Genomic DNA, 23404 nt, shown 5'->3' on the forward strand with positions numbered 1-23404 from the left:
GAGTGGAGCTGCTGATTGGTGTTGCAAGGGAAATTTGCATACCTCCGTTGTGGTCACCCTAACTTGAAGGTGTACCTGAGCTAGAGACCCTAGTTGTTCGAGTGAAGGCAAGCATCCAGCAGAGGGTAGTAGAGCGGAGCTGCTGATTGGTGTTGCAAGGGAAATTTGCATACCTCCATTGTGGTCACCCTAACTTGAAGAAGTACCTGAGCTAGAGACCCTAGTTGTTCGAGGGAAGACAAGCATCCAGCAGAGGGCAGTAGAGCGGAGCTGCTGATTGGTGTTGCAAGGGCAATTTGCATACCTCAGTAGTGGTCACCCTAATTTGAAGGTAGTTTGTGGAGGAGCTGTTGTCAAGTGGCACTTAAACCCGAAACACTTCTTCAGTGTTTCCCTCCCTACCCCCTCCTCTAACCAAAAAAACAACAACCGCTGTAAAAATCAAGAGGAAGGCTCGATGTCAGGAAGAGGTTGAACTGTGAGCCACAGCCTGCAGTTAAGGGATTGGCTGGTGACTGGTAAGTAGTTTGTATTTTATTTTCCCTCAGGTGTTATCGTGCAGGGCGCAGAGGTTGCTGAGCAGTGCTTGCTGAGAAGGGGAGTGAATAACAGGTAAGCTCTTTATTTCTTTTTCTTTTTTTATCTAGGGGTTGGCAGGGAAGGTAGTGCAATATTCCTCCTGCAGAATGTTTGAGGCGAGGGATGCCGACAGTGTCCCTGCTGATTTCATCTGTGGGAAGTGCACCCATCTCCAACTCCTCAGAAACTGCGTTAGGGAACTGGAGCTGGAGCTGGATGAACTTCGGATCATTCGGGAAGCAGAGGTGGTCATAGATAGAAGCTTCAGGGATGTAGTTACTCCGAAGAATAAAGATAGATGGGTGACAGTGAGAGGGGCTGGGAGGAAGCAGTCAGTACAGGGATTCCCTGTGGTTGTTCCCCTTAGTAACAAGTATACCGCTTTGGATACTGTTGGGGGGGGGGGGAAAACTTACCAGGGGTAAGCCATGGGGTGCAGGTCTCTGGCACAGAGTCTGTCCCTGTTGCTCAGAAGGGAAGGGGGTGAGGAGTAGAGCATTAGTCATTGGAGACTCCATAGTTAGGGGGATAGATAGGAGATTCTGTGGGAAAGAGAGAGACTCACGGTTGGTGTGTTGCCTCCCAGGTGCCAGGGTGCGTGATGTCTCGGATCGTGTTTTCGGGATCCTTAAGGGGGAGGGGGAGCAGCCCCAAGTCATGGTCCACATAGGTACCAACGACATAGGTAGGAAAAGGGATAGGGATGTAAAGCAGGAATTCAGGGAGCTAGGGTGGAAACTTAGATCTAGGACAAACAGAGTTATTATCTCTGGGTTGTTACCCGTGCCATGTGATAGCGAGACGAGGAATAGGGAAACAGAGGAGTTGAACACGTGGCTACAGGGGTGGTGCAGGAGGGAGGGTTTCAGATTTCTGGATAACTGGGGCTCATTCTGGGGTCGTTGGGACCTCTACAAACGGGATGGTCTACACCTGGACCAGAGGGGTACCAATATCCTGGGGGGGAAATTTGCTAATGCTCTTCGGGAGGGTTTAAACTAGTTCAGCAGGGGCTTGGGAACCTGAATTGTAGCTCCAGTATACAGGAAGTTGAGAGTAGTGAGGCCCTGAGTAAGGTTTTAAAGTTGCAGGAGTGTACCGGCAGTCAGGAAGATGGTTTAAAGTGTGTCTTCTTCAATGCCAGGAGCATCCGGAATAAGGTGGGTGAACTTGCGGCATGGGTTGGTACCTGGGACTTCGATGTTGTGGCCATTTCGGAGACATGGATAGAGCAGGGACAGGAATGGTTGTTGCAGGTTCCGGGGTTTAGATATTTCAGTAAGCTCAGGGAAGGTGGTAAAAGAGGGGGACGGGTGGCATTGTTAGTCAAGGACAGTATTACGATGGCAGAAAGGACGTTTGATGAGGACTCGTCAATTGAGGTAGTATGGGCTGAGGTTAGAAACAGGAAAGGAGAGGTCACCCTGTTAGGGGTTTTCTATAGGCCTCCAAAAAGTTCCAGAGATGTAGAGGAAAGGATTGCAAAGATGATTCTGGATAGGAGCGAAAGCAACAGGGTAGTTGTTATGGGGGATTTTAACTTTCCAAATATTGACTGGAAACGCGATAGTTCGAGTACTTTAGATGGGTCCGTTTTTGTCCAATGTGTGCAGGGGGGTTTCCTGACACAGTATGTAGATAGACCAACGAGAGACGAGGCCGTATTGGATTTGGTACTGGGTAATGAACCAGGACAGGTCTTAGATTTGGAGGTAGGTGAGCACTTTGGTGATAGTGACCACAATTCGATTACGTTTACTTTAGTGATGGAAAGGGATAGGTGTATACCGCAGGGCAAGAGTTATATCTGGGGGAAAGGCAATTATGATGCGATAAGGCAAGACTTAGGATGCATCGGATGGAGAGGAAAACTGCAGGGGATGGGCACAATGGAAATGTGGAGCTTGTTCAAGGAACAGCTACTGCGTGTCCTTGATAAGTATGTGCCTGTCAGGCAGGGAGGAAGTGGTCGAGCAAGGGAACCGTGGTTTACTAAGGCAGTCGAAACACTTGTCAAGAGGAAGAAGGAGGCTTATGTAAAGATGAGACATGAAGGTTCAGTAAGGGCGCTCGAGAGTTACAAGTTAGCTAGGAAGGACCTAAAGAGAGAGCTAAGAAGAGCCAGGAGGGGACATGAGAAGACTTTGGCAGGTAGAATCAAGGATAACCCTAAAGCTTTCTATAGATATGTCAGGAATAAGAGAATGACTCGGGTAAGAGTAGGGCCAGTCAAGGACAGTAGTGGGAAGTTGTGCTTGGAGTCCGAGGAGATAGGAGAGGTGCGAAATGAATATTTTTCGTCAGTATTCACACAGGAAAAAGACAATGTTGTCGAGGAGAATACTGAGATTCAGGCTACTAGACTAGAAGGGCTTGAGGTTCATAAGGAGGAGGTGTTAACAATTCTGGAAAGGGTGAAAATAGATAAGTCCCCAGGGCCGGATGGGATTTGTCCTAGGGTTCTTTGGGAAGCTAGGGAGGAGATTGCTGAGCCTTTGGCTTTGATCTTTAAGTCATCTTTGTCAACAGGAATAGTGCCAGAAGACTGGAGGATAGCAAATGTTGTCCCCTTGTTCAGGAAGGGGAGTAGAGACAACCCCGGTAACTATAGACCAGTGAGCCTTACTTCTGTTGTGGGCAAAATCTTGGAAAGGTTTATAAGAGATAGGGTGTATAATCATCTGGAAAGGAATAATTTGATTAGACATAGTCAACACGGTTTCGTGAAGGGTAGGTCATGCCTCACAAACCTTATTGAGTTCTTTGAGAAGGTGACCAAACAGGTGGATGAGGGTAAAGCAGTTGATGTGGTGTATATGGATTTCAGTAAAGCGTTTGATAAGGTTCCCCACGGTAGGCGACTGCAGAAAATGGAAGCATGGGATTCAGGGAGATTTAGCAGTTTGGATCAGAAATTGGCTAGCTGGAAGAAGACAAAGGGTGGTGGTTGATGGGAAGTGTTCAGATTGGAGTCCAGTTACTAGTGGTGTACCACAAGGATCTGTTTTGGGGCCACTGCTGTTTGTCATTTTTATAAATGACCTGGAGGAGGGTGTAGAAGGGTGGGTGAGTAAATTTGCAGATGACACTAAAGTCGGTGGAGTTGTGGACAGTGCGGAAGGATGTTACAAGTTACAGAGGGACATAGATAAGCTGCAGCGCTGGGCTGAGAGGTGGCAAATAGAGTTTAATGCAGAAAAGTATGAGGTGATTCATTTTGGAAGGAATAACAGGAAGACAGAGTACTGGGCTAATGGTAAGATTCTTGGCAGTGTGGATGAGCAGAGAGATCTTGGTGTCCATGTACATAGATCCCTGAAAGTTGCCACTCAGGTTGAGAGGGTTGTTAAGAAGGCGTACGGTGTGTTGATTTTTATTGGTAGAGGGATTGAGTTTCGGAGCCATGAGGTCATGTTGCAGCTGTACAAAACTCTGGTGCTGCCGCATTTGGAGAATTGCGTGCAATTCTGGTCACCGCATTATAGGAAGGATGTGGAAGCATTGGAAAGGGTGCAGAGGAGATTTACCAGAATGTTGCCTGGTATGGAGGGAAGATCTTGGGCGTCATTCTCCGACCCCCCCGCCGGGTTGGAGAATCGCCGGGGGCTGCCGTGAATCCCGCCCCCGTCGGTTGCCGAAGTCTCCGGTACCGGATATTCGGCGGGGGCGGGAATCGGGCAGCGCTGGTTGGCGGGCCCCCCCGTTGGATTCTCCGGCCCGGATGGGCCGAAGTCCCGCCGATAAATTGCCTGTCCCGCCGGCGTGGATTAAACCACCTTTTGAACGGCGGGACAAGGCAGCATGGGCGGGCTCCGGGGTCCTGGGGGGGGGGGGCGCGGGGCGATCTGACCCCAGGGGGTGCCCCCACGGTGGCCTGGCCCGCGATCAGGGCCCACCGATCCGCGGGTGGGCCTGTGCCGTGGGGGCACTCTTTCCCTTCCGCCTCCGCCACGGTCTCCACCATGGCGGAGGCGGAAGAGACTCCCTCCACTGCGCATGCGCGGGAAACTTTCAGCGGCCGCTGACGCTCCCGCGCATGCGCCGCCCCGACATGTCATTTCCGCGCCAGCTGGCGGGGCAACAAAGGCCGTTTCGCCAGCTGGCGGGGCGGAAATTCCTCCGGCGTCGGCCTAGCCCCTCAATGTTGGGGCTCGGCCCCCAAAGATGCGGAGCATTCCGCACCTTTGGGGCGGCGCGATGCCCGTCTGATTGGCGCCGTTTCGGGTGCCAGTCGGCGGACATCGCGCCATTTCGGGAGAATTTCGCCCCTTATGAGGAAAGGCTGAGGGACTTGAGGCTGTTTTCGTTAGAGAGAAGAAGGTTAAGAGGTGTCTTAATTGAGGCATACAAGATGATCAGAGGATTGGATAGGGTGGACAGTGAGAGCCTTTTTCCTCGAATGGTGATGTCTCGCACGAGGGGACATAGCTTTAAATTGAGGGGAAATAGATATAAGACAGACGTCAGAGGTAGGTTCTTTACTCAAGAGAGTAGTAAGGGTGTGGAATGCCCTGCCTGCAACAGTAGCGGACTCGCCAACACTAAGGGTATTCAAATGGTCATTGGATAGACATATGGACGATAAGGGAATAGTGTAAATGGGCTTTAGAGTGGTTTCACAGGTCGGTGCAACATCAGGGGCTTTAGGGCCTGTATTGCTCTATGTTCTATGTTCTATGCCTCCGCGCCGGCTGGTGTAACAGTCCGCGATGGCCGGCGCGGAGATGAACCCCCCCTGCGCATGCGCTGGGATGACGCCAGCACACACTGGTGCTCCCGTGCATGCGCCAACTCACGCCGGCCGGTGGAGGCCCTTCCGCGCCGGTTGGCAGCCCCTTCTGCGCCGGCCATCGCGCCACAAACCATTCCAGCGCCAGCCTAGCCCCTGAAGGTGCGGAGGAATCCGCACCTTCGGCGCGGCCGACTCCGGAGTGGTTCACGGCACTCATTTGTGCGGAGTTGCCCGCCCCGCCGGTTTCCGAAGAATCACGCTCATAGTTCCTCAGTACTTCCCAATGTGGTGCCATTGATTGTATATTTCCTTGTCAAATTGCTCCTTCCAAAGTATTACCTCACACTTTTCATGATTAAATTCCATCTGCCACTTTGACCATCCCGTCATTTTCTTCAACCCAAGACTCTCAGCCTCAATGTTAACCACCCGGCCTATCTTTGTGTCATCCGCAAACATACTGATCCTACCCCCCACATAGTCATCTAAGTGGATGGCACTATAGCACAGTGGTTAGCACTGTTGCTTCACAGCGCCAGGGATGCGTGTTCGATTCCCGGCTCGGATCACTGTTCTGTGCGGAGTTTGCACGTTTTCCCGGTGTCTGCGTGGGTTTCTTCCGGGTGCTCCAGTTTCTTCCCACAAGTCCCAAAGACGTGCTTGTTAGGTGAATTGGACACTCTGAAATTGTCCCTCAGTGTACCCGAACAGGCACCGCAGTGTGGCGACTAGAGAATTTTCACAGTAACTTCATTGCAGTGTTAATGTAAGCCTACTTGTGGCACTAATAAAGATTATTATTATTAAGTCATTTGTATAAATGACGACTAATAGGGGACCCAGCACAGATCCTTGTGGTATGCCACTGGACACTGGCTCCCAGTCACTAAAGCAGTCTTCACCCTCTGTTTCCTGCAGCTCAGCCAGCTTTGAATCCACCTTATCAAGTTCCCTCCTTTCAGGCCTCGTTGTTTCTCAGAGATTTCAAAGCTGTACTTGTCAAAAGTGAAAATCCTATAATCATTAACACTCTGAAAGCATGGAGGATGGTCTGTGAACTGGAAGAGAGATCTAGTTTGACTTCCACTCACTTTTCCATCAGGAAAATCCGGATTTCCCAACAAATCCTATGGACCATAGATTTGGTATGTTGAGTGATAGAGGTCTATGTACACCAGGAGATATGTTTAGTGGTGCTTCCTTGTTACCAATTGAGCATCTATGTCAACAATTTGAGATCCCAAAATACTCCTTTTCCTGATATCTACAAGTCTTTATCCTCAATAAGACATCTTTGTTGCTACTGTCTCCCCGGTGCAAACAATCCTGATATCCAGAGAACCTAAGCCATTAATCAGCAGGTCTTAAGGCACTTTATGTACCAGATCCTGTGTGAATATGCCAGATACTCTGTGGGCTTGGGGAAAAAACCTTGCCGTGAACATCGAAGAGGAAACCTGGGACAATATATGGGAAAATGTCAATAGAATCTCAGTCTGTAACAGAACAAAGGAGACTGCTGGCGGGAATGACAACTGGTTTTCACCGCTGGAGACCAGACATGATGGCCATGCCAAGGGGTGGGTGATATGGCAGGACAGTGCCCTAGCACTGCCTCCTGGTACCTTTGGCCATCTGAGTTGGCCACTTCCCGACTGAAAATGGAGAACCGCAAAGGCTAAAGGGAAATTCAGCCAACACAGGCAAAGACTAGCAAATACAGAGATCATGTATATTGGAATCTGCAAAACAACCAGACAGCACCAAAACCAGCAGCCATTTGCATAGTAATGTAGCAGCCATCTACATAGTAATGTGCAATTCCCAGGCACAATGGCAACAGTTAAGGTAAACAAAGTCAAGCCAGACTCCTCGGCGCCAGCAAGAGCCAAGACAAAGGAAGGCCAACGGACACTTGAGGACGCCCAGCGATCAGGGAACCGCTCCAGCATTGGAGAAATCGATCCAAGTGATCGGAAAGTAGTCCAATCACTTGGAACCAGGTACGGGGTCCGCCCTGAAGGGCAGGAAGCCTCTGGGGACTATAAAGTAAAGCCCCCAAGTTCAAATCGTCCTTCTTTGGCAGGGACACTCAGCAACTTGAACCAACCCTTGACAGTGACCTGTCTTGTTGCCTCCAAGCAAATAAGTCTCAAGTCAACGCTTGCTACGAGATAGGTGCTCCTAGCTACCAGCCCATACCAGCTTTTGAATCCCGCAGACTCAGGACCTGAAGGAAAGGCCATTTGTTCCCCATACCTGGTGGGCCAGTCCGAAGCTAGGTATAGGCCTGTTAGTGATAGAAATACCTAGAAAGTAGAGTTTATGCATAAGTAGTGATTTACTGTGTATAATAAATGTGTTTTGATTTGAATCTTACTAATTGGTGTGTTGAGTTATTGATCATTACTTGAACTTGAACCTCGTGGCGGTATCATAAAGATACCTGGTGACTCTAGAGCAAAGGTTATAAAACAGAGCCAATTGAACCAACCAAAAGTTAGCAACATATTACTAGTAATATGAACTTGGGGGCTTTACTTTATAGTCCCCAGGGGCTTCCCGCCCTTTGGGGCGGACCCCGTACCTGGTTCCAAATGATTGGACTACTTTGATCGATTTCTCCAATGCTGGAACGGTTCCCTGATCACTGGACGGTCCTAAGTGTCCGTTGGCCTTCCTTTGTCATGGCTCGGCTTTGTTTACCTTAACTGTTGCCATTGTGCCTGGGAATCGCACATTACTATGCAGATGGCTGCTGGTTTCGGTGCTGTCTGGTTGTTTTGCAGGTTCCAATATACATTTTAAAAAAATATATATATATTTTATTCAAATTTTTTGGCCAAACAAAACAATACAAAGGTTTTCCTTTTTACAACAGTAAAACAGTATAAATAACAGTGGCCATTTTTAACAAATAAATAAATAATATATAAACTAAATGGCAACTGCCATATCAAAAATAATAACTCTCCAAAAATAAAATCAAACAATCCAATATACATAGCCTAATACAAATATCTATACAAAAACACCCCCTCCCTCCCTCCCTCCCCCCTGGGTTGCTGCTGTTACCTTCCCATTTCCTTTATCGTTCTGCGAGGTAGTCAATGAACGGTTGCCACCGCCTGGTGAACCCTTGAGCCGAACCCCTTAGTGCGAACTTTATCCGTTCTAGTTTTATAAACCCTGCCATGTCATTTATCCAGGTCTCCAGGCCCAGGGGTTTGGCTTCCTTCCACATAAGCAATATCCTTCGCCGGGCTATTAGGGACGCAAAGGCCAAGACATCAGCCTCTTTCGCCTCCTGCACTCCCGGCTCTTCTGCAACCCCGAATATAGCCAACCCCCAGCCTGGCTCGACCCGGACCCCCACCACCCTCGAAAGCACCTTTGCCACCCCTACCCAGAACCCCTGTAGTGCCAGACATGACCAAAACATGTGGGTGTGGTTTGCTGGGCTTCTCGAGCATCTCCCACACCTATCCTCTACCCCGAAAAATTTACTGAGCCGTGCTCCGGTCATATGCGCCCTGTGTAAAACCTTGAATTGTATCAGGCTTAGCCTGGCGCACGAGGACGACGAGTTTACCCTACGTAGGGAGTCAACCCACAGCCCCTCCTCAATCTCTTCCCCCAGCTCTTCTTCCCATTTCCCCTTCAGCTCATCCACCATGATCTCCCCCTCGTCCCTCATTTCCCTGTATATATCCGACACCCTACCATCCCCTACCCATGTCCCGGAGATCATTCTATCCTGAACCTCCTGCGTCGGGAGCTGCAGGAATTCCCTCACCTGTTGCCTCGCAAAAGCCCTCAGTTGCATGTACCGAAATACATTCCCTTGGGGCAACCCGTATTTTTCCGTCAGCGCTCCCAGACTCGCAAACGTCCCGTCTACGAACAGATCTCTCAGTTGCACAACCCCAGCTCTTTGCCATGCTCCAAATCCCCCATCCATTCTCCCCGGGACAAACCTATGGTTATCCCCCATCCATTCTCCCCGGGACAAACCTATGGTTATTTCTTATCGGGGACCGCAGCGAGGCTCCCGTCCTTCCCCTATGTCGTCTCCACTGCCCCCAAATTTTTAGTGTTGCCACCACCACTGGACTTGTGGTGTATTTCTTCGGGGAGAACGGCAATGGCGCCGTCACCATTGCTTGTAGGCTGGTTCCCTTGCAGGACGCCATCTCCAATCTCTTCCACGCCGCTCCCTCCCCTTCTCCCATCCACTTACACACCATTGAGATATTGGCGGCCCAGTAGTATTCACTTAGGCTCGGTAGTGCCAGCCCCCCCCTATCCCTGCTATGCTGCAAGAACCCCCTCCTCACTCTCGGGGTCTTCCCGGCCCACACAAAACTCATGACACTTTTCTCAATTCTCTTGAGAAAAGCCTTTGTGACCATCACCGGAAGGCACTGAAACACAAAGAGGAATCTCGGGAGGACTACCATTTTGACCGCCTGCACCCTACCCACCAGTGACAGGGGCACCATGTCCCATCTCTTAAAATCCTCCTCCATCTGTTCCACCAATCTTGTTAAATTAAGCCGGTGTAAGGTTCCCCAACTCCTGGCTATCTGAATCCCGAAGTACCGGAAATCTCTTGTTACCTTACTCAGCGGTAAGTCATCTATTCCCCTGCTCTGCTCCCCCGGATGCACCACAAACAACTCACTCTTACCCATATTCAATTTGTACCCCGAAAATTCCCCAAACTCCCTGAGTGTCTGCATTATCTCAGGCATCCCCTCCACTGGGTCCGCAACATGCAGCAATAAATCATCTGCATACAAGGATACCCGGTGTTCTTCTCCCCTGAGCACTCCTCTCCACTTCCTGGAGCCCCTCAGTGCTAGGGCCAGGGGCTCAATCGCCAATGCAAACAGTAACGGAGACAGGGGACACCCCTGCCTCGTCCCTCTATGAAGACGGAAGTAATCAGACCTCTGTCTGTTCGTGACCACGCTCGCCACTGGGGCCCTATACAGCAGCTGTACCCATCCGATATACCCTTCTCCAAAACCAAATCTCCTCAGCACCTCCCACAGATAATCCCACTCCACTCTGTCGAATGCTTTCTCGGCGTCCATCGCCACCACTATCTCCGCCTCCCCCTCTGGTGGGGGCATCATCATTACCCCTAGCAACCTCCGTATGTTCGTGTTCAGCTGTCTCCCCTTAACGAACCCAGTTTGATCCTCGTGGACCACCCCCGGGACACAGTCCTCTATCCTCGTCGCCATCACCTTGGCCAGGAGCTTAGCATCTACATTTAGAAGGGAAATGGGCCTGTAGGACCCACACTGCAGCGGGTCTTTTTCCTTCTTCAAAAGGAGCGATATCATTGCCTCCGACATAGTCGGGGGCAGCTGCCCCCTTTCCCTAGCCTCATTAAAGGTTCTCATCAAAAGCGGGGCCAGTGAGTCCATATATTTCCTATAAAATTCCACCGGGAATCCGTCCGGTCCCGGGCCCTTCCCCGCCTGCATGCTCCCAATCCCTTTTACCACCTCCTCCATCTTAATCTGTGCTCCCAGTCCCGCCCTCTCCTGCTCCTCCACCTTAGGGAATTCCAGCTGATCCAAGAAACACATCATTCCCTCCTTCCCTTCCGGGGGCTGAGCCTTATATAATCTCTCATAAAATGCCTTGAACACCCCGTTCACTCTCTCCGCTCCCCGTTCCATCTCTCCCTCCTCATCTCTCACCCCACCTATCTCCCCTCTTCCTCAATTGGTGGGCCAGTAGCCGACTCGCCTTCTCTCCATACTCATACTGTACCCCCTTCCACTGTGCCTCTGCCTTACCTGTGGTCAACAGGTCAAATTCCACATGTAGCCTTTGTCTTTCCCTGTACAGTCCCTCCTCCGGTGCCTCTGCATATTGCCTGTCCACCCTCAAAAGTTCTTTCAGCAATTGCCCCCTTTCTTTACCCTCTTGCTTCCCTTTATGTGCCCTTATGGATATCAGTTCCCCTCTAACCACCACCTTCAACGCCTCCGAGACCACTCCCACCTGAACCTCTCTATTGTCATTAAGCTCCAAGTACCTTTCGATGCACCCCCTCACCCTTAAACATACCCCCTCATCCGCCCATACCCCCTCATCCGCCAATAAGCCCATATCCATTCTCCAGAGTGGGTGCTGTTCTTTTTCCTCTCCTACCTCCAGGTCTACACAATGTGGAGCGTGGTCCGAAATTAGTATGGCCGTATATTCCGTCCCTGTCACCTTCGGAATCAGTGCCCTTCCCAAGACAAAGTCTATCCGTGAGTATACTTTGTGGACATGGGAGAAAAATGAGAACTCCTTACTCCTAGGCCTACTAAATCTCCAGGGGTCTACCCCTCCCATCTACTCCATGAAGTCCTTGAGCACCCTGGCCGCTGCCGGCCTCCTCCCGGTCCTGGACCTCGATCGGCCCAGCCCTGGATCAAGCACCGTATTGAAGTCTCCCCCCCCATTACCAACTTTCCCGCCTCCAGGTCCGGGATACGTCCCAACATACACCTCATAAAATTTGCATCATCCCAGTTCGGGGCATATACGTTCACCAGAACCACCGCCTCCCCTTGCAATCTGCCACTCACCATCACGTATCTACCCCCACTATCAGCCACTATGGTCTTTGCCTCAAACAGTACCCGTTTCCCCACCAAGATAGCCACCCCCCTGTTCATCGCATCCAAACCCGAATGAAACACCTGCCCCACCCATCCTTTACGTAGTCTGACCTAGTCTATCAGTTTCAGATGCGTCTCCTGCAACATAACCACATCTGCCTTTAATTTCTTTAGGTGTGCGAGTACCCGTGCGCTTTTAATCGGCCCGTTCAGCCCTCTCACGTTCCACGTGATCAGCCGGGTTGGGGGGCTCTTTACCCCCCCCCCCTTGTCGACTAGCCATCCCCTTTTTTAACCCAGCTCCTCACCCAGTTCCCACGTACCCGTGTATCCCCCCGACGGCACCCTGCCGCCTCGACCACCCCATCCCATAACAGCTCCCCCTTCCCCTTAGCAGCAGCAACCCAGTTAACCCCCCCCTCCCCCAGATCCCTTTCTAGCGTAGTTGCACCCCCCCCAATGTTGCTCACAGAAGTCAGCGAACTCTGGCTGACCTCGGCTTCCCCCCTTGTCTTCGGCCCCCACTGTGCGAGGCCCCCTCCTTCCTGCGTCCCTGTTCCCGCCATAATTACCATAGTGCGGGAACAAAGCCCGCGTTTCCCACTCAGCCCCGCCCCTAATGACCGGCGCCCACAGTTTCCCCCCCCCCCCCCCCTTCCTAACATGGGGAAGAGAGAAAAGTTACAGGATCGCAAGATTAACAAATTGAAAAATCATCCCCCCCCCCGTTTTTCCCTCGCCCCACATAATCACCCCACCACTTTGTCCCAAAAGTTATTTCTCACGCCAGACTATTCCAGCTTCTCGTCCACAATGAATGTCCACGCCTCTTCTGCCGTCTCAAAGTAGTGGTGCTTCCCTTGGTGTGTGACCCACAATCTCGCCGGTTGTAACATTCCAAACTGGATCTTCTTTTTGTGAATCACCGCCTTAGCCCGATTAAAACTTGCCGTCCTTCTCGCCACCTCCGCACTCCAATTCTGGTATACGCGGATCACCGCGTTCTCCCACCTACAACTCCGAGTTTTCTTCGCCCATCTGAGGACCGTCTCTCTGTCCTTATAGCGGAGAAACCTCACCACTATAGCTCGAGGTATTTCTCCAGCCCTCGGTCTTCGCGCCAAAACTCGATAAGCTCCCTCCACCTCCAAAGGGCCCATCGGGGCCTCCGATCCCATTAGCGAGTGACGCATCGTGCTCACATATGTCCCGATGTCCGCCCCTTCGGGAAGACCCAGAACCCTTAAATTCTTCCTCCTTGAATTATTCTCCAGTACGGTCAGCCTTTCCACACACCTTTTGTGCCGTGCCTCGTGCGTGCGTCTCTGTCTTCACCACCAGGCCCTGTATTTTGTCTTCATTTTCAGCAGCCTTTGCCTTCACGACCCGAAGCTCCTGCTCTTGGGTCTTCTGCTCCTCCTTTAGCCCTTCAATCGCCTGTAATATCGGGGCCAACAGCTCCTTCTTCAACTCCTTTTTCAGCTCTTCCACACAGCGCCGCAGGAACTCTTGTTGGTCTGGGCCCCATAACAAAAGGCCACCTTCCGACGCCATCTTGCTTTGAGCTTGCCTTCCTTGCCGCTGCTCCAGAGGATCCTCCGCAATCCGGCCGCTATCCTCTCCTTTTTCCATGCGTGTCCGGGGGGATTCCCTTCTAGTTTACTGCAGTGTTTTTGGCCGTTTAAATTGCCGTTGGGGCTCCCATTAAGAGCCCAAAAGTCCGTTCCACCGGGAGCTGCCGAAACGTGCGACTTAGCTGGTCATCGCCGCACCCAGAAGTCAGGTTCCAATATACATGATCTCTGTATTTGCTAGTCTTTGCCTGTGTTGGTTGAATTTCCCTTCAGCCTTTGCGGTTCTCCATTTTAAGTCGGGAAGTGGCCAACTCAGGTGGCTACACACCCAGGATGCTGGGTCACTGCCAGAGTGCCAGGTTGGCATAGCCCAGGACAAGGTCATGAAGGGGTTGGGCCAATGAAGGGGTGGGGCCATGAAGGGGGGGGGGGGATTGAGGAGAGGCATGAAGGGGCATGAAAGAGGGCCAGGGGAGCATTTGGCGACTCTGTAGCGGATGTTGCTCACCTGCAGTGGGACCACTGGATCCAGCGATTGGGGGAGGGGGTCTGATGCTGGCTCGAAGAGACAGGGGTTCTTTGCTGGTGAGGAGGGGGCTGGGCCTGAAGGGAGAGCCTTTGGGGTCCCTAATGCCTGCAGTCCTTGCAGGGGTAAGGGAAGAGGATTTAATGGCAGCGAAGATGGTTGTGGGTCGTGGGGTTTACTGAAGGCCAGATGCCTGTGATACTGGGGGTGGGGAGGGGGGTTTGCACTGTTTTGAGATCAGGGCACCCTTTAAATACGACGCCCGATCTCGGTGAAGCTGGGCTTGCCAGCATAGTCAGGTACCACACACTTTTTCGAGGTGTTTCATCCCTGACCCCCAAAAAATGACCAAATGTAGGAAGATTGTGATGGGACACATGCTGGAAAAGCCAGAGCGATTTGCACCAAAATGACAGTTATTTTTTTGGAGAGTTCCTCCCATTGTACCTGGTCCTGTCTCAAAATTGAATCCTACTGGTCTGGGGTACTTAGAGAGCTTGAGAAAATACACAATACCGCCTTAGAATTTAATCTCTCAGATAGAACAATAATTGCGTTATTGAAAAAAGGCTGGATAATATTCTAACCGTTGCAGTACGGCAAAATATCCTCTACTCCTTGATTAGCAACGAATTTCGATCAGTTGGAATAAAGTTACCATGGAATGTATCCCAGTGGAATTCCTGAACTGCGACCCCCAATCCAAATCAGATGCATTCGAAAAGTATGGGGCCCCATCTCAGACATTAGGTTTTTAATGCGCTATGTAACACTGTCTTTAACATGCTGTACGTGAGTGTGCGCACCATTTTTCCATGGGTTAATATCTTTATTCTTTATCCCCCCCATCCTCTCGCTTGTCCTTCAGATGTTTTTTTTTGTACAATTGGGAGCACCGGGCATAATGATTAAGCTGGAACAAATATGTTGGTGTCTCCTGCCTTTTCCTGTATTTATATATGGTGAAATATTCATATTGTTCTGTACCAGTTTTGAGGGTTTGTTGCGTTCTTTTAAAAAATGGAAAAAACTCTGATAAAAGATATATTTTTAAAAAAATAACTGCAACCCTGGTCTCTGCTTGCTCTCTATTTCTACTGTGCAAGCGTGTGCTGTGACTATCACAGCTGAAGAACATTGGTATCCCTGCCCTTGCAGGTAAGAAAATCACTCTCTTTCATTGATGGTAACAAGTTGTGGTAGTATCAGGTATTGCAGTACCCGAGAGGCTGTAGACCATTGGGTAAACCTAGGAGTTTACCATTGGCTGTTTGGTATGTAACTCCGCCCTGATAGGCGGGGTATAAGACCAAGTGCCATCCCAGCAGCCCTCATTCTGTACCAAAGCTGCTGGGGAACAGATCTAGTCTATTAAAGCCTTCAGTAATGTTACAACCTCGTCTTTGAGTTTAATTGATCGTGCATCAATTTAATAGACTGTTCTTAAGCTGAAAGAATGGATCTCCGAATCAAGCCGGAGTGTCTACAACTCAGCCCCCACGCGGAGAACTCGGCAGTGATATTTAAGCACTGGCTGGCGCGTTTTAAAGGCTACCTCGAGACAGCCAGAAGCACCCCCTCAGAAGAACAGAAACTGCATCTCCTGCACTCGAGAGTAAGCCCGGGAATCTTCTCCCTCATCGAGGAGGCGGAGGACTATGATGATGCGATCGAACTGTTAAAGGGACATTATATATGCCCTGTAAACCAGGTCTACGCACGTCACCTGCTTGCAACTAGACGGCAAAACCCCGGGGAATCGCTGGAGGACTTCTACCGTGCGCTACTGGTGCTGGGCAGAAACTGTGGCTTCCCGCAAGTTTAGGGCAGCGAGCACATGGAACTTCTAATCCGGGTTGCCTTCGTAGCAGGTATGGGCTCCTCAGAGATCCGCCAAAGACTCTTGGAAAAGGACACCCTGGGACTGAGAGAGGCATGGGCCCTGGCAGGGTCCATGGATGTTGCCTCCAGAAACGCGCAGTCCTATGCACCCGACCGCACAGCGACCCCCTGGGCTGCGTGGCATCCTGCAGCGGCAGCCCTACAGACCTTCCGTGTCCCCGCAGGCCTGCGCTGTAAGACGGCCCGCGAACTCCACCGGGCCCCTTCTGTGGGCAGGCGAAGCATCCCCGCACACGCTGCCCGGCCCGCACCTCCACCTGCAAAGGGTGCGGCAAGAAGGGCCATTTTGTGGGGGTCTGCCAAGCACGAGCCGTGGCCGCGGTCTCCAATGACTCCGGACCGCCGCGGCAACCTTCCCTTCGGGCCCCAGGCGGCCAGCACTCACTGTCACCCCCCTATCCTAGGGCCACGCCCAACCCACAGGCGCGGCCATCTTGTCCCTTGGACACCACGCTGGACGGATGGGCGCCGCCATTTTGTCCATCCCCACCGCCATTTTGTCCATCCCCGACCACCATGTGCGATCCATGGGAGGCGCCATCTTGGATGGGTCCCAGGCCCCCAACACGGCCGACTACACGCTGCCCGATCACAATCCGCAACTGCTCCATCTGGCCTCGGTGACGCTGGACCAAAATCGACCTCGGACACTCGCGACTGCAACGACGATGGTGTTCATCAATGGCCACGAGACGTTTTGCCTGATCGACTCTGGGAGCATGGAGAGCTTTATACACCCCGACACGGTAAGGCGCTGTTCACTTGTTACCCACCCTGTAACCAAAGAATCTCCCTGGCCTCCGGGTCACATTCAGTGGAGATAAAGGGGTTCTGCCTAGCAGACCTCACTGTCCAAGGCAGGAAATTCAACAATTTCCGCCTTTATATCCTGCCACACCTCTGCGTGGCTACACTCCTGGAGGTTGGACTTCCAATGTAACTTGCAAAGCCTGACCTTTAAATTCGGCGGCTCTATACCACCCCTTACTGTCTGCGGCCTCGCGGCCCTTAAGGTCGACCCGCCTCCCCTGTTTGCGAACCTCACCCCAGATTGCAACCCCGTCGCCACCAGGAGCAGACGGTACAGTGCCCAGGACCGGACGTTCATCAGGTTGGAGGTCCAAAGGCTACTGAGGGAAGGGGTCATTGAAGCTAGCAACAGTCCCTGGAGAGCTCAAGTAGTGGTGGTGAAGACCGGGGAGAAACATAGGATGGTCATTGACTACAGTCAGACCATCAAGAGGTTTACACAGCTGGATGCGTACCCTCTCCCCCGCATATCCGACCTGGTGAACAGGATCGCGCAATACAAGGTCTTCTCCACGGTGGATCTCAAGTCCGCTTACCATCAGCTACCCCTCCGCACTAGTGACCGCAAGTACACTGCCTTCGAAGCAGATGGGCGGCTCTACCAATTTTTAAGGGTCCCCTTTGGTGTCACTAATGGGGTCTCGGTCTTCCAACGCGAGATGGACTGAATAGTTGACCGGTACGGCTTACGCGCAACGTTCCCGTATCTTGATAACGTCACCATCTGCGGCCATGACCAGCAGGACCACGACACCAACCTCCGGAAATTTCTCCAGACCGCGAAAATCCTTAACTTAACGTACAATAGGATAAATTCGTATTTAGCACCGACCGCCTAGCCATTCTAGGCTACGTAGTGCGAAATGGAGTTTATAGGCCCCGACCCTGAACACATGCGCCCCCTTATGGAGTTCCCCCTCCCTCACTGCTCCAAGGCCCTGAAGCGCTGCCTCAGGTTTTTCAGTTATTATGCACAGTGGGTCCCCAACTACGCAGACAAAGCCCGACCCCTAATCCAGTCCACAACCTTCCCCCTGTCGACGGAGGCCCGCCAGGCCTTCTGCCACATCAAAGCAGACATTGCAAAGGCCACGATGCGCGCCATCGACGAGTCCCTCCCCTTCCAGGTCGAGAGCGATGCGTCCGACGTAGCTCTGGCCGCCACCCTCAACCAAGCGGGCAGACCCGTGGCCTTCTTCTCCCGTACCCTCCATGCTTCAAAAATTCGCCATCCCTCGGTCGAAAAAGAGGCACAAGCCATAGTAGAAGCTGTGTGACATTGGAGGCATTACCTGGCCGGCAGGAGATTCACTCTCCTCACTGACCAACGGTCATGTTTGATAATACACAGCGGGGCAAGATAAAGAACGACAAGATCTTACGGTGGAGGATAGAACTCTCCACCTACAACTACGAGATCTTGTACCGTCCTGGGAAGCTAAACGAGCCTTCCAATGCCCTGTCCCGCTGCACAAGTGGACCTCCTCCGAGCCCTCCACGAGGACCTCTGCCACCCGAGGTCAATTCCTGCTCAGCAAGGGCATCGCCTCAAGCAGGACGACCAGTTACAACCCCCGAGGAAACGGGCAGGTAGAGAGGGAGAACGGAACGGTCTGGAAGACCATTCTACTGGCCCTACGGTCCAGGACTTTCCCCAGCTCCCGCTGGCAGGAGGTCCTCCCGAGAGCCTCCCCTGGCAGAGAGAGAGCGAGAGAGCGAGAGAGCGAGAGAGCGAGAGAGCGAGAGAGCGAGAGAGCGAGAGAGCGAGAGAGCGAGAGAGCGAGAGAGCGAGAGAGCGAGAGAGCGAGAGAGCCTCCCCCGGCAGAGAGAGAGAGAGAGAGAGAGAGAGCCTCCCCCGGCAGAGAGAGAGAGTGTGAGCTCTGTACAACTACCAATCAGACACGTCATGAACGTCTCCTTGTCTTCCGCAGGAAGTCCTCCTCCGGGAGCCCTCATTCTGTATCGAAGCTGCTGGGGAACATATCTAGTCTATTAAAGCTTTCAGTTATGTTACAACCTCGTCTTTGAGTTTAATTGATCGTGCACCACAAGTCAAGTCAGCAAAGCCACAGTCGAAAAAGGAAAAAAGATAACTCTTTTCAGTTAACCTGCACAACCAAATATCTCCAAAACAACTGCTCAATTGCCAAAGTCATTGCCTAACGGCCGCTACGCTTCACCACCTACTCCTCATGGCCAAGCCAAAGACGGATTTGAATGTCCCTTTTAACTTTTATTTTTGGATTCACTTCCCATTTCTAATCTGTGTGTATATATGTTGCATTTTATTCTACTTTTCTTCACGTTTTTGTAAGTCATAGACTTATTTGTTCTTTAACTCAAAAAAGCCTGGTTAAATTGGCTCCTTTTGAAACATAATAACATTTGGCCTGGAAAAAGGTATTCAGGGGGAAGTGATCCCTTTTAAGTTAATCTTGCAGCGACCAACCGAGGGTGTTGAATAAAGAAAGGGAGCCAATTCATCCCTCCTCACCCGGGGGCATAACATTGTCGGTGTATCCCACCCGGAACAAATTAGGGGGCCTCGCCTGGGGACCGGTCATAACAGATTTCCCACCTGAAAGATGGCACTTCGGAAACTGTGGCACTCTCATCGAATTGCGCTAGGGTTTCAGCCAATGTTATTTGTTCAAGTTTTTAAATTGGACTTAAACATATACAGCAGGATTTTCTGTCGGTGGGATCCTTTGCTTCGCCGGCAGCACACTCATGCCCGCGAGTTTCCCAATGGCATTGGGGTGGCCACAGTGGGCAACCCCATTGGCTGGCTGCCGGGACAGAGGATCCCACTGCCAGCGGGGGCGCGCCATGCCAGAAAATGGGTCTGGTGGGATGGAGAATCCCACCCATAATATGCCATCAATTGTGCCAAACTAACATTGACCTGGAATCTGAGAGGACAAAGAAGATGTCGAAGATACAAATAACAGAGTATCAAAAGGAGTGGGGGGGGGGATGGGAAAAGGGAGGAAAATTTAAATAAAAGACAGAAATAACAAAGTGGATTCAGGAAAATAAATATAAATAGGGCTGGGTTCTCTGTTCCCCAATCTGCGTATTGCTCAGCGGCACGCTGTTCTCTGGCAGCGGGATTCTCTACTCCTGCCGCTCGTCAATGGAATTTCCCATTGAAGTCAGGCAAGCCTCTGGGAAACCCACAGGCACTGCCGGTGGGAACAGAAAATCCCAAACATTCGGAAAATCCCAGCCATAATGTCTCCTGTAAGTAATACAGGAAAAGATTGGCCCTGCTGCACAGATCCCAGAAACAGAGCTGAGGCAATTTGGGAAGACTTAGGGTCACAAAAGGTGAAACAGCTAAGTTTAACAGAGACACAAATGAATAATACATTTTTTCTTATTTTGTTTACGTGATAATGTAATACATTTAGACCTGCTGGTGCTGGATTTGATCTTTTCTTGAGTGTTACATTTAATTTATACACCAATATGCAATACCAAAGCTAATAATAACTAATTTGTAAAAAGATGGGTGCTGCTAAGAAATAAAAGAGTGCATCTCTTACCTTGCAATGTCAATTCCATTACATTTGCATAATTTCTTGAATGTGGGAACATTCTTCAAAGCATAATCAATTTAACTTAATGCAGATGTCTCTTTTTGAAAGAAAATAATTTGTATACAGTTTTCTGTGCTTTCTATCCAATTGTAGTTCTTGCTGTATCTTTTGTGTTCTTTTATTTCAAGTACTACTCCTGGTAACCATTATGAATCAGAACAGTAAGTATTCTAATCTTTGTGAGGTAGTAGACACTCTGTTGCTTGGATGTATTGAGGCAACACTCTAGACATTAGGATAGAGATGGTAGTCTGGACTGATAAACACAGAAACAGCAAGCATTTGCTTCTATTCTCTTCAGTGTCCCTCTATTTCCCTCTTCCTTCTCGCCTTCATTGACATCCATTCCACCTTCTTTGCCATCTTTTTACCCTTCTCTTCTCTGTAAGTGTAACCTTTAACTTTGTATTGCTGCCGGGGAAGCAACACCAGTCACTGGACAATGTAGGCAAGAGCTTTGGCTGGGATTCTCCCTTCTGGGGATGAAGTCCCCACGTCGGCGGGAAAATCGCTGCCAACCACTCCGACATCAACAGTCCCAGAAAGTGTGGAATTCTCCGCATTTTCGGGGGCTAGGTGGATGGCGGAGGGGTTGGCACGCTCCAGCCGGCACAGAAGGGCCGGCGTGATATCATGCATGCGCGGAATGGCCACCATGATTCCGCACATGCACAGACCAGTCGGCGTATTTTTGCACATGCGCGGGGGGTTCTCTTCTCCGCGCCGGCCCCCGGGAAATATGGCGGTGCCCTACAGGGGCCCGGCGTGGAAGAAAGAAGTCCCACCACGGAACAAGCCCGCCCGCAGATCGGTCGGCCCGGATTGCGTGCCAGGCCACCGTGGGGGCCCCCCCGCGCCAGAGAATACAGCAGCCGGCGTCGGGGCAGGATTTGCGCCTCCCCCCGGGGATTCTCCGACCCCGCAGGGTGTCGGAGAATCCCGCCCTTTGTTCTGACAAGATTTCCTGGTTACAGGATGCATGGTTCGTGTGACGATGGCACCGATACAAGTAGCATGAAGGAGTGCATGGAACCCAGCCAGGGCAAAATAAATGACAGGCAGTACACCAGAAAGATTTATGTTGTGCTATTGCCAGAGGTGCAGGGAAAAAAAGAACATCTGATACAGCAGGGTCCACCTCATTTTCCTCCGAGTGCCACTGCCAGCACCATCATTATGTAGTAATTGTGTTATAACTGAGATTGTACATGCTACCCATGAATACTGATCATCATCATTAACCAAATTACAATTAAGAATTAATGCCATGACAATCACCAAGGGGACTATGCATTATAGGGCATGAAAGCAGTGGAGAAGCATTCATCCATAGGGCCACAAGTTTGTGGTTATTGAATAAGTCAAATTATACTTCAATCATATGTAATTAAAGGATTTTGAGGTTTTTGATGGTATTTGGCATTCATCTTTCCACGATTCGGTTAGTTTATCTGTGAAACCATAAAAAGTGTTGGCCTTGCTCGTCGGATCTCTGCCTCTTTCATGACACTAGTCTGGGTTGCGATTGTCAAATTCTAATTAATATTAAGGAATAGCTAATTCGGTCAAAGGGAGCATTGCTCATCAAAGTGTCAATTGAAGTTAAGAAAAGGTTTTCCCTGTGATCTTTGCCGACAACAGTAAACTTCCTTAAAGAGTGTTGGATACAATTATTTTGATTCGGTATTTTCCTACATTGCATCGGTTTTTGCATTTAGTATAGCTTTTATTAATTGATAAAAAGTTTACTAATTCAAAGTTTTAAGATTTCATATTCTTTAAATCTACGCTAATTGGCTAGATTTTGCAGTCACTGGCTGATTGACAGCAATCATTGGTATTGTGCAGTATAGAAGGAGGCCATTCAGTTCATCAAATCTGCACTGGCTCTTTTGAGGGGCTCCAGATCTCGGTTTTATCCCCGTACCTGCATTTTTGTCCCCTTCAAGTACTTATCCAATTCATTTTTGAAAGTCACTACGAAATCTGTCTCCACCACTCTAACAGGCAATGCATTCCAAATCCTAACCATTTCCTTTGTAAAAATAAAAATCCCTCATTGCTTTTGATTCTTTTGCCAATCACTTTAAATCCATGACCATTCCCTGTTGACTCTTCAGCCACTGGAAACAGTTTCTCTTTATTTACTCTCCAAAAACTCTTCATTATTTTAAACACACACCTCCAACAAATCTCCTTTAATCCTTCCCTTCAATCGAAGGAAAACAACTCCAGGTTCTCTGGTCATTCAATGTAACTCTAGCCTCCAATTACTGAAACTATTGCTGTAAATCTCTTTTGTATCCTCTTCAAAACCTTCAAGTCATTCCTAAGGTGCAAATTGTGCACAATAACTGTGGCAATAACTAGAATTTTGTATCGGCTGAACATAACATCCTGACTTTTGTACTCTTATGCCTCTATTTCTCATGCTAGATTACCATTTACTTTATTTACTATTTTGTCAACCTGTCCCAGCATCTTCAAAGATTTTGCACCCAGTTTAATATTGTACCATTCATCATGTATTATCTCTCGACATCGTTCCTGCCAAAATCACTTGTACTTCTCTGAATTTTATCTGCCCTGTATCACCCATTCCATCAGTCTGTTTATGTCCATTTAAAGTCTATTATTATCTTCCTCGCGGTGTTCTTGGCTTCCTTTCTCTTCTGCAAAGCATCTTCCTAAACCTCTCTCCTGTCCTCTCCACATTCACTTCCAATTTTAAGCACAAGGATCTTAAGGACTAGTTTGTCACTAATATCAAAACTTGAGTATTGCTTCAAAAAAAAGGACGTTTTTGGTCGAAGCTTTGCATTCATCAGTACACCTATATTGGCTCCCAATCAAGCAATGCTTCGATTTTTGAATTCTCAACCTTGTCCCTCCATGGTTCTTCCCTCCCTGTCCCTGTCCTTCTGCCTCACAATCTTCTGAGATATCTGCACTGCTCTAATTTGGCCTCTTCGGCATCCCCAATTTGAATCATTCCACCATTGGAGGGTGGGCTTTTCGGTACCTAGGCCCCAAACTCTGGAATTTAA

General features: G+C 50.1%; 1 protein-coding gene across 1 annotated transcript in view; it reads right to left on the reverse strand.

The window, feature by feature from the left end:
* LOC140428823 (fibronectin type III domain-containing protein 11-like) overlaps positions 1-20365 on the reverse strand; it is a 39619-nt gene extending 19254 nt beyond the window's left edge. The window contains exon 1 of the mRNA XM_072515497.1: positions 20304-20365. The gene's annotated coding sequence lies outside the window, so the exon portion shown is untranslated. The remainder of the gene's footprint in view (positions 1-20303) is intronic.
* Positions 20366-23404: the final 3039 nt, after the last annotated feature.

The sequence above is a fragment of the Scyliorhinus torazame genome, chromosome 8 (genome assembly GCF_047496885.1).
Source record: "Scyliorhinus torazame isolate Kashiwa2021f chromosome 8, sScyTor2.1, whole genome shotgun sequence".
Taxonomy (NCBI): Eukaryota; Metazoa; Chordata; class Chondrichthyes; order Carcharhiniformes; family Scyliorhinidae; genus Scyliorhinus; species Scyliorhinus torazame.